General features: G+C 39.2%; 1 protein-coding gene across 4 annotated transcripts in view; it reads left to right on the top strand.

The window, feature by feature from the left end:
- The first annotated feature begins 315 nt into the window (after positions 1–315).
- Positions 316–11,954, top strand: part of LOC150090338 (forkhead box protein P4-like) — a 482,373-nt gene continuing 470,734 nt past the window's right edge. For 3 of the 4 annotated variants that reach the window (XM_090389816.1, XM_090389817.1, XM_090389811.1), the window contains exon 1: positions 316–404. The gene's annotated coding sequence lies outside the window, so the exon portion shown is untranslated. The remainder of the gene's footprint in view (positions 405–11,954) is intronic. The other variant, XM_090389812.1, reaches the window with a different exon arrangement.

Here is an 11,954-nt window from a genome sequence, read left to right as displayed (position 1 = left end):
GTTTATCAAGCAAAGGGCTATGAAGCCTTACTTGTGTCCTTGTCGACCGTAGGTGAGCTAAATTTGTCCACCGATCTCTCTGTTTACCCAGCAGGTGCGTCTGACGTCAGTTGCATGAACAGTGCACTGCTTAGGAAAACATCGGCGTCCGCTATAGAAAGTAGTGCCAAGTAAGTATTCGCCTACTGTTGTTCGTTGTGCGTGTATTTCTTCGAAATGATGTGGCCAAGTGAGAACAACAAAAGTTAGCTCGCTTGCGACTAGTTTCTCGGAATATTTATTCTCTTAACGCGGAGTGGTATGTTTGTATTTACTCAACGCACACCGCATGAGAAGTGTTGCCTTTCAAGTCCGATTTAGGGAGCATGTCAACGCTTCCGAGGAACAAGGCGCTCTACCCAGAGGTGAGTACAATCTTCTGCTGTGTACTAGCTTATTAAGTCGACACTTGGTGGACTGTGGCAGCTTTAGAAGCTACCAGACGATCATCGCTTGTTAGTGGCATTGTCAGCATGCCGTGTTGTGGCGGTTGTGGCTTCTAGGTGCATGGTCGCTCGTGACTGGGCTAATTAATTTGCATAGCGGGTCGAGATTAACTTCGCCATTGCCACAGGCACCTACTCAATGAAGGTAAATACATTCCGGCCGTGGTTTAAGATTGTCGCTTGTCTGTGACACCACGGTGACCTCTTGCATCGATACGCCCGTCGTGAGGGCGAAAATAGCGTCCGTTGCGTAGTGTGCGACGCCGAAGTCACGAGGTAGTGCATACACACACACACGCACACACACAGCGACCACGAGGACAAAGGCGTGCCCCGAGCGTTTGTTTGTGTGAGTTTGCTAACTATTTGAAGCCATTTTTGTTTTTGGGGATAGTTTGTACGAATGACACCCCTCGCTAGGGGTTGTCACTCGAAAAGTTCGCTTCACCCCGAAGCTTTCCCTCAAGGGCAAGGTAGCTACGGGAACGGCAAAACCCGATACGGTAACCTTTTTGACGAGGCTAGTCACATTCGTGCATTGTATGGAGTAAATGGATTTTCCCTGTCACCTAGTCTGTGCCCAATGCTCGACTGCATTCACGGCGGCGACCGGGACCGTTGTGTAAGGCGGGGGACAAAGGGACTAAGTTATGCCGTGTTTGCCGTTGCCTCCAGCCCGGAGCAGCGACAAGGCTTAGCGGCAGTTTTCAGAACCGAACGCTGGCTACTTGCATTGTCCTGAACCAGTTTGGCATGGACGCTGGGCGCTTGAAACCTTGTTTGAATGCAGCATTTTTGCTCAGTTGCGTCATAGGTGGCCTTCAAAAACTCCGTCGCTCGCTTCCTTCCGTTGCCCCGAAGCTTACATAAACGCCCCTAAACACCAGATTTGCGTTGGCTGTAGGCTACTGTTAGACAGAGAGAGGCCCCTTGTCCTGGTTTAGTTTTCAGAAAGGGCGCAGCTTTCAAATTTTCCTACCGTTAGAACTAGAGAAGTTGAATTGTACGCTTTTTTTTTTTTTTTTTTTCCTTTTCGATCCGTCTTCTTTCGCTCTATTTTTTCTCCTCGAATATTTGAGAAAGTTCTACGAATTAACTCTTCTCTTCTAGTATCTTGTAGGATTTTATCTTTGGCAAAGAATTGGGATGTGCAATGCATTGAAAGAAGTTTTATTTATACAGTGTCCCCTCCCACATCTACTTTGATGTATAAAGTCGTTCTAACGTGGCACCGAATTAAAAATTATTAACTGAAATAAATTATTTGAAATTTAAATGGGTGCTTATATATTTTTTAGTTATATTCATTGGAAAAAATGGACAACCATTATGTATCAATTGGCTTTCCTTTCGAGTTTCGTTTGTAAAATTTGATTTTGATAGTTGCAGATATATAAAAAAAAAGTTAATAATCCGATTTAGAAATTTGCATAATTACAGCTATTGTTGTGGTACGATTTTTATTATTATTTGTTGTCCTAGCTGGAATTTTTACTTTTTCATATTAACATCGTCAGTTCTGATGCAAAATCAGTCCTGATGGAACTGATTTTGCATATTAAATGCTGATGATACTGATTCTTTGCTTGCAGCAATCTTGTTACGTTGTATGTGTAGAATTTTAGCAAATGATCGACCAGGGACAATCATCTTCCTTGGGCTTGTTTGTAATTTTAGGTATGAATCATCTAAAAGAAAATCATTAAACTGTCAAGGCCAGGTATTCTGGAAGATACGACAGGCGTGATTCAGCGTTGGGGCATTCATCTGCTAACCTCTTCCAACTTGGGCAGTAGATTTTCATTGCATAGGGGACGCTATTGCTTTGTTTGTCGGATGCTTTTAGTGGTCAGGCCCTGCATGAAAGTCTTCGCTTTTTATTTCTTCATTCGTTGATTTTGGAATGGATCTATAGTCCGGTCCTTAGTTAGTTGACTGGACTTAACCTAAAGCTTTAGGATACTTCCGGGTAAGTTAGTGGATACTTTCTTCTCTTACAGTATTCCTTTTGATCATCCCTGAACCGAAAGTCGCTTCAGGGATTGAAGGATTGGTGTCAATGTGTGCTAATCTAATTATTTTACCACTTCCAATGTGGTCGAGTTCCCTTGAAGAACTCAACCACACTCATCCTTAAAGGAACTCTGAAAAGCCTAACAGAATAATCTTGTTTGCGGACAAATTTAACTTACCGAAATCTAAATCATTTCATAGTTATACTGGTCTCAGGTTTAACATCCACAAAGTTTATTTTCAATTAAAAATTGAATACCTATATTCTTTCCACTTGATGCTCAACTGTCGATTATTCCAAGCACACTATTTCGTTATACTCATTTTAATAACTTTTCACATGCTGCGTAATGTTGATTCTCTTCCCCTTCTTTTTGATCTTCTTAACTTAAAATCTGTTTATTCCGCTCTGACAGATTAATTTACTGATAAATAATCATTTTATTGGTAAAAAGATTCAGTCAAACCTAACACGGCCCTAGTGTTTAAGAGGAAACGCATACATTATCTGCAAAAGGATTGAATGGGACAGCTGTGCACCTCTTGGAAACGAGATGGGCTGTCTCGTGTTTTGTAACGTAGTTGGCTGTCAATTCTTTATGTTGTTGGGGGGGGGGGGGGGGCTTGTACTTAATTGGCTACGCTGGTTTTTAGCGTGTTCAGTATTTATTCTCTGTAACCCTTACCATTGAGGTAATGTTCATCACTCCCGCTGTCTTCTTTTTTTCTCTGATTGTACCGACCAAAGCTGACTAAGATGTAGAGGAATTCAACATTGATAGTTTAAAAGAAACTCTACCTTATTTACGCAAATACCAGGTAACCATTCACTCAAAACTCTCACAATCTTTTCAGCCACCCCGGTAACCCACTGAAGTATACAGATGTCAGCTGTTCTTTGGTATCAACTTAGTGGTCATCTCTTCTGCTGTAGGAAACCACTTCCTTGCAACCAACCTGAGCTTCATCTTTTGGCCGTTGCTGAAATGCTATTTGCCTAATTTTTGTTCTTTCAGTGGGTTGAATTGCTGTTCTAGACTTCTTGTCCCGATTGCATAAATCAAATCATTCCATGGGAATTAAAAAATATTTCTATGCTTAAATTTTGGTTTTTCAATACAGGCATTAAAGCTTTATAAGATAAAATATTTGCAACTTCGTTTCTGTTTGTTATTGCTTGCAGCAGTTGCAGATCAGATATTAACAATCAAAAGTTGATAATAGAGAACTATCTCTGTCTGAAATAGCAATTCAGCTCTGTCCTTTGTCGAAGCAATGCAGCTTCTGATCACCTTGACTTTTATTTCTGCTTCGAAACTTGTCCAGTTTCACTACCATCTGAAAAGAAAGCTAATTTTCTATCATCCTAATTCTCCAGCTGTCTTCCCTGGTGGATACAATCACTGATGTTCTAAAAGAAACTACTTTATTTATGCGAAAACAAGGTATTCAACCACCCAATAATCCGTATCTGATTCTACATCGACATTCTTACCAAACTTCTCCTTTTTCCACTCTATCAAACATGTACTCATTACTACTATAAATTCTTATTGATCAAAAGCATTTGAACTATCCAAATGTCACGAGTCTTCTGCTCCTGAGGATATTTCTCCAACCATCATTTTATATTTTTCATTCATTAGCATTTACTTTCATACGTGGAATGAAAACTTTTGCATATGACGCCTATCCTTCGCGCACAAGAGTTAGCTGAACTTTACCATACAGCGATTGTCCTATTACTCTTCCATCAACCGTTTTTAAAGTAATGGGGAAATCCATTAACACCCAGCTCCTAAGTTATCTTCTAATTTCTCTCTTAATTAATGGTCACTAGTATGCATTCTGTAGCTGTTGATCTTCGGAGAAGGGGATCATCGTTCATGGAACCTAGACATGCCTTGGAAACATTCTAAGATGCTTTTGATCGAATATGACATAAACCAGTTTTAATACATTCAATCTGATGACTTATTTTCAGCTCTATGGAGTTTGGTAGCCAGTTTGTATGTGATAATGGATGGTCCTCCTAATCATTCTTGGCTTAAAGATAAGCTGTAGTTTACTCAGCATTTAAAAATACAGGTTTTTCTCTAGCGTTACTTCTGGTCAACTGATAACCTTGTACAAATCCTCAATGCGATCTACCTTTGAGATTGTTCTACCCTCTCTCTCTCTCTCTCTCTCTCTCTCTCTCTCTCTCTCTCTCTCTCTCTTTTCTGATTTCTTCCATTTGTTTATCATACAGAATTTTAGTTTATGCTGCTTGCCTCTCCTAGGAATTTCCACGGGTATTATTCTTCTGTACCGGCATCTATGAACTTTTAATTTTTATACTTTCTTCAAAATCTATTAGAACACGTGTGGCAACCAGCCAACATCCATTCAGAGTCGAATGTAAAACTCATTGAAGTAACTCGTCCTCTTAATTCATTGTTTCTTTTCTTCTTTGAAATAATCTTAATAATTATAATCTTCAAAAACTTAAGCAGCTGCCGAACTTTTTTCCTTTTTTTCTGGTTTCCTAATGGCTTTCTCAGACTGGTTACAAATTGACCTTACACTTTTAGCTTTCCAGTTTTCCTGTAGTACAAGTATTATAGCCACTTTCCTGTATTTTAGAGAAAGGAATGTATCATTCCTCATTCGCTTATGGTTTGTTTAAGGGGCGTAGCTCGAAATACAGACTTGCATTGGCAACACTTTCTTCACAGGATGATGTGCTAATTTTTGTCATTAGGAAACAGACTTTACGCTGTGTCTGGTTTATTGCTGAAGTGTCAACATTAGCCAGTGATTGCTGTTTTTGTGTATACTTATGGGACTCAGTGTTTTTGTCATCCACCTATATGTATAGATGAAGCATAGATGCGACCCAATTAGTGTTCCATATGATTTTTGGGTTTTAAATCTCTAAGTTAATGTTTTACTTTAATGATAAGAACAGTTCCAGAAGTTTGGGTCCTGTTTATCGGAAGTTAATGAGGTTAACGTAGAGATTCATTTGGAGAGATAGTCCCGGGTCTGTCACAAACTGATAAGTACGCTTTAGGTCCATGTAATTTCCGTTATCATGCTACTGATTGTGATTTTACATCGAGTTTCTTTTCTCCCTATCGAAGATCTTCCTTCCCTCTCCCACTTTTTATTTTGGTTACCAAATATTTTCTTCCTATCCTGCGATCCAGTTCATTAGTAAGCAGTGTTTAGTGAACAAAAGTCTCAGGATAAAAATCGTTGCTCATCTATTTAAAATTAGATAAACTAAATTGCTTATATTACAGATATATGAATTATATATTTTGTTAACTTTCTTACTCATTCTGGCTTTCTTAATGTTTGACTTTGCTCTGTCTTATCCACTTCTCATGGATGTATATGAATTGTTACCTCACCAGTTTCTCGAATTCCCCCTCTTGTATGCCCTTTGTCATCAGAATTTGCATTCTTCAGCTTTTGCCTTCTGAAAATTGTAAATTCAATAGTTTCCTGGAACTCTCATTATGCATGAGGACCCCAGGGTGTGGTCATCGCACTCTAAGCTCCATTAAGGGATTATTATCTGTGTGAATTAAATAACATGGTTTCCATCTTCAAGTTTTCCAATGAAATGTGATATCGATGCCATTTTTTTTTCTGCTTGTTTAAAAATGCTACAAACAGACCAAGAACAGCTTTCGTTTAACTTTTTTTCCCCTTCTTTTTAGTGAATATTTTCTAAACAAATCATGATATTAAAAAGTCTTGCAAAACTTACATTTTAATGGTAGACAAAAACCTTGGAATAATTTTATTTAATTAGAAATTTAATGTTTTTCCTTGCGCACAGGTCATCATCATCATGGTATTTGTCCTTGCGCCCAGGTATACACAACAAGTAATTATGTACTGTATAGTTTTATGAGATCTTCATGGAAACTCACGGCGAGTTAAAATAAGATACGGTAAAGGAAATTCGAGAACATCTCTAACCATAAAATGTAGATAATTTAAGTGCAATATAATTTTAGTTTACCAACCAATAACTAATAACGGTTCTTATGACTGTTAATAACTGATAGTACTGGAGCAGTGTTATGTAATGGTGTGAGGTTGGTTGGGACATCGAGAACGGCGACATAGTGCTGCAGATCATTTGGTATATTACGTTTTCTCTCTGGGAAGTTGGTTTTAATATATGGTAGGGAGAGTATTTCACTACCTATGGTAGGTAGTGTGGCCTCTACCTATACCCTACCCAACATGATTTATTGAAGATAGCATAGGAATAATGCCATGCCCTTCTTTCCCCACACAGCTCCAATCTCAACCAAAAAGAGAGCCTGGAGAGTAAATTCGGACAGGATTTCAGCGCGCCTAAGAAGGTCTTCAGCAGTGAGAGCGCTTTTTATAAGTTGTTGGATAGCCTTTCATAGTGTATTCACGCAGTCGTTAAGGCCAAATTCAGGCCCGTCCGGATATTAATTTTCTTAATAAATCCATCCTATGTTATGAAGTACATGTCCTATTATTTTTGGTATGGTAAAGTACATTACCGTCAAAACCATCCTGAAACCCTTTTTTTCACAGTCCATTGGACAAAGCCAGAATAAACAAGTGACCCTTACTGGTATATAAGGAAGGCGAATGTTGTTCTCGTCATGGCGCATAGAGCCGAGCTGACTGATTTCGAGAAGTGTTAATGTCCGATGTCATATTTCTGGCTTGTCGATTCATGCAACTGTTGACAGTCTACACTATCCACAGGCGATGGACCACTAGTTTAAGACGTCAACAGAGGTTGAGATCTGTATAAACACACTATGTACAAAGCTCCACAGCCTCGGTTTTTCTGGGAGAGAGCCAAACATCAACGTAATCAGTGGTCTCGCCTTAATTAAGAGCGGTAGAAATCGGTTCTATATTAGTGACGAATCTTGCTACATCCTATTGCGATCATGTGAGCGGGTGTGGGGAGGGCGTCTGCCGCCAGAGTGTCAGCAGTGAAGTTCGGAGGAGATGGAGTTTTTTTTTTTTTTTTTTTCCACATCGTGTGGTCTATAACCTTTTTGGTAGTTTTTGCGGGGAAGGAAACAACGAATGTCTTCACCTATCTTAATAATTTGAGCAATTCCATGCTTTCCTACAGTGTGATAGTTCTTTGGTGCAGACCCATATTTGTTTCAAGAGGATAATGCCCCATGCCATACATCCGATCCGTTCGAGAATATTTTACAAACATGAATATACCAAAGTTGGAATGGCTGGCGCAAAGTCTAGATTTGAACACTATGGAATACCTCTGGGATGAACTGGAACTTCGACTGAAGACCAGACCAATACCACATCAGCAGCTCAAGTGGTCACTGTTCTGCAGGAAGATTGGAGGGCTGTACTCACTGCAGCCATTCGTTCGTTGGTGGAAATTGGTCCACTATCCTGGAGAATGGAGTATATTGTAGCGGCTAAAGGGGACACACCATTGAAGTGAATGCCATGAAGTCAGTGTGAAATCGACGTGTGTCCGGATACTTCTTTTGGGGAGGTGTGTATATCGCCTGTTAGTCTATGATTATTTTAGCCATGCAATTCCAGTTTCATCAGAGAACAAAACTAAGTAGTCATTAGACTTTAGCGCCATCTGAAAACTGGTCCTCAATTTCTTTTTTTCCCTTCATGTAGATAATATTTGTACTTACGCACAGTCTCTTCGAATGAAAAAGAGTTGGGTTTATTTTCGAAGTCTGCCAAAGTTGAGAAATATTTCTTGTCAGAAAGATGAACTTTTATGAGCTTTATTCTCACCGTGGTCGGGTGAATCTGTCTCGTTGCGTGGAACCATTTCCTGTCTATTTTCAGATATACTGATGCCTCATAGCCTCAACTGCCTCGGCGCTTATTCTAAATTGTCACGACCAACCACTTAAGAGCATTCGGCTAAGATCTAAAATGGGAAAGAGTAATTTCGATAATCTGTGAAGTTAAAAGGAATTTGCAGAAAGGCACAAAAAATCTCCGATTCAGAAAAAAATCTCTTGTCTTGTCTTTTCGCACCACACCCCAAAATAAATGAGCATTAAGTCTAATGACTGAAGTTGGACCTATGAATTTTGAGCTAGCAGATGAAAAGAAATTGTTTGAAGAAACATTCTGAAGAATGCATGTACAAAAACGTTTGTTTGGGGAAGGAGGAGGGGTGGGCGAATGCGGCCGCTATTAATAAACTGCAATAGGAAAGAGAACGGGTGTGGTCTTTATAAGACTTAATATTTTATTTTGGGTAGAGGAACTCGTTCTCGTAGTCCTGCAAAGTAATCGACTCTTCTGACTTCGAGCGATTAACATTGCTGGAGGGAAAAAAAAGAAAAAGAAAAAAATGGAAATCAGTAAACATTAGTCCGATATTTTACCCATACGGTCCACATGACACAAGGAGTATGATTTAAGATATATTATTTAATGCTTAAACCGAATCGAACCCTTTGTCAGTTATTCGTTCCGAATCTAAGAGGTCCCTCAGTGTAGTCTCATGGTGATTACCTATTAAGTGCACATTTCGCTGTTGTCATAGTAACGCATTTATGTGATTTGGCTTCAACTACATTTTCCGACTATACAAGTGTATCATATGACTGAAGCACAGTTTTTCGTGTTTAACATCAATGAACTCTGAAATTGTGACCTTTACAGCTGACCCGTTACTAATTCTCGAAGGGTCATGTTATATTCCATCGCATAGGAATAATTTCCCAACTCCACGATTTGTTTTGCTCTGCTGCGTCTCTTCAAGACAATGTCGGGATCGTCGGTACAGCAGAATCCCATCCACTGAAAGAATGGCAAAGATGATAATCAAGAATTTATAGATCCACAGTATCCAATTGCATCCGTTGTTTATTCCCTTACTCATAGATGAATACATCAACAACAGTGTCCGATTCTCTTTGGACGTACAGGGATTGATATTTTATTAGAAACTGCTCCCTTTTTTTTTGGATGAGACCATAAAAATGATTTAACAGATTTGAGAAAGTTGTTGCCTATATATTGCAATTTATAGATTTGGTGACACCGTGAAAAATACCATGCCGCTAATATCTGTAGGAGCATCCGAAGACCCTGGCTATTAATTCTTTGTATTGACTTACGTTGGGAGGTAGAAATGTGTCACCGTTGTGTTTATCGATCTAGCCCGCGGACATGTTATTATGACGGTTGGGCCGTGCCGTAGCTTTAATGTACTAAGGGGGGGATTGTTATTGGGTGTTTGTCTCACCCCCTCCTTGTTTTGCTCCGTTTGTTGGTTTAGTGGCCCTATCACCTGTCATTGGAGTAGTGTCGATCCCCGAGCCTGTGGGCAAAGAATGAATATAGATGGCAGGAGAATGGGTAACTGCACCTGAGCTGCAATTCACTGTATGGTTTGCGATAAGTTTGGGATCGCTCTTATTTGAAATTCGTTTTCCTTGATGCGTGTGCTTGATCGAAGGTCACGTGTTCAGCGGCACTTGACCGTCGACTTTTGGAATGTTTCAGAGACCTGCTGTCAGGTAATTTCGGCGAGACATAGGGTATGGATTCATTCATCAGCATGCGTGGGAATAACTTCCCTATTCTACTAAAAAACAATGTTTTTTTTGTTTTTTTCTGAAATAATGAAAAAATATATAATTGTACTTATTTTAAATATACATCGGTAATTGGAAAAATGAAATAAATCTGGGTAGACCCTACGCGGAAGTCTTTCTAAGTTTGGAATTTCGTCATTTGGTATTTAGGGACGGAACAGTCTTAATTAACATTGATTTGTTCATGTGATATTGCGTATAGAGATTCACTTATTTTAGATCACAATGGTTGTTTTATTGAAGAATAAAATATTGAACTTGAGCTCCCTCGACTTATGCCCTCATAAAACCAAAACTGCTCAGAAAACTCTCACGAAATAACATAAATTCCCTTGGTATAATTAAAGCGTCATTGGGTATTCTTTTCATTCATCTGTATCCAGCAAACTACTTTTCCCTTTCACCCTCAGCTTTATTTTAATTCAGAGATGGTTAACTTTATACAAATCTTAAATTCGCTTACAATAGCATATAGTTTCCGTATGGAAACAGGGGAAGTGGTTCTTCGAACTTCTCTAAAGATGGTACACTTTATTCGAAGAAGAGCAATCAGATTAATCAATGATTCATCTAACAAATTCAGCTCATTCTCTGTTGCAGCAGATATTTCCAAAGTCACTCATCTTCTGAAGTGGCACCTGTCTTCCTTTCATGGTTCGCTTCCAAACTCATTAAACGAGAATAAACTTCTAGTCCTTGACATTATCAATGTCTACCATCACTGTTCCACACCGTGTGTAAAAGACCTAGGTTCGAATCCCGTATTCATAGGTATTTTTCCACTATAGTCTGACCCAAAGTAACCGCGTATGAGAGTTATGGTGTTTTCTCCTGGAACTCATGTTTTCCAAGCCGAAAAACAGACAGACCGACCACAAGAAGTTTGCAGAGTTTGGTAGATAAGTAAAAATTTTATTAAATATCTCAAATGCCAAATAGCTCAGCAAAATCATTCGTCCAGAAGCAAGATTATGTATTTTTACTGATAGACAAACTGAAAAACAGCTAACAAAGCATTGATAATATTTGCTCTGAACTTTTTTGAAATATAACTAATAGGAAATGCATGATTGATTTTAAGAAGGAGAGAGAGAGAGAGAGAGAGAGAGAGAAGCGAAAAATGTTAAAGAATAAAAAGAAAGAGAATTGGAAAACAAATGGTTGTGAGAGTGGAAGTTGGAGAAAAATACAACGGAGAAGAAAGGGAAAACTGAAAGAAGTGGAATTTGGAAAATGAAATACAGAATGGGAGAGAGAAAATTAGAAAATGAGATTACATGCTGGGGCAGGGGTAAGAAAAGAGAGAGTAAAAGGGTGGAGGGATGACTGGGTAGAGCGAAAAGTTAATAAAACCCGACATGCTCCCAATTTCACTTTCCATTTCTCCCGCACTCTCCTCACCCGCCGCGTTCTAACCCTCGCGTCTCTTCCACCCTTGCACTCTTTTCCCTTTCATCCACACGAAAAACTCCATTGTTAGGGACCTCTTCACTCCTTTTCGCCCACTCGTTTTTGCTAAGGAATGCTGACAGTTAACAAAGAACGGTACTATAAAAGTCTTTTTTGCCGATACCTTATAGGTGACCTTTCCTTCCGCCATCTTCAAGGTCAAGGGGTTTCGGATGAGTCACGTTAACTTCGCTTCATCCTTATAGTATACGGAAGTACGATATCACTATGGAGATTGCCGAACGAAAGCATTTCAGAAACGCTGATTTATCAACACCAACACTGCAATATTCCACTCTACTGTTTTGTTTTTCATCATTTGGCGTTGGCATTTATTTACTGTTTGATGAGAATCAAATAGTAATCGCTTGTAACGTTGGACACCTCAGAAAGATCG

Source organism: Mastigoproctus giganteus, chromosome 2 (genome assembly GCF_048544385.1).
Source record: "Mastigoproctus giganteus isolate SK-2022 chromosome 2, ASM4854438v1, whole genome shotgun sequence".
Lineage (NCBI taxonomy): Eukaryota > Metazoa > Arthropoda > Arachnida > Uropygi > Thelyphonidae > Mastigoproctus > Mastigoproctus giganteus.
Note: the sequence above shows the minus strand (reverse complement) of the source record. Positions and strands in the feature narration are given on the sequence as shown.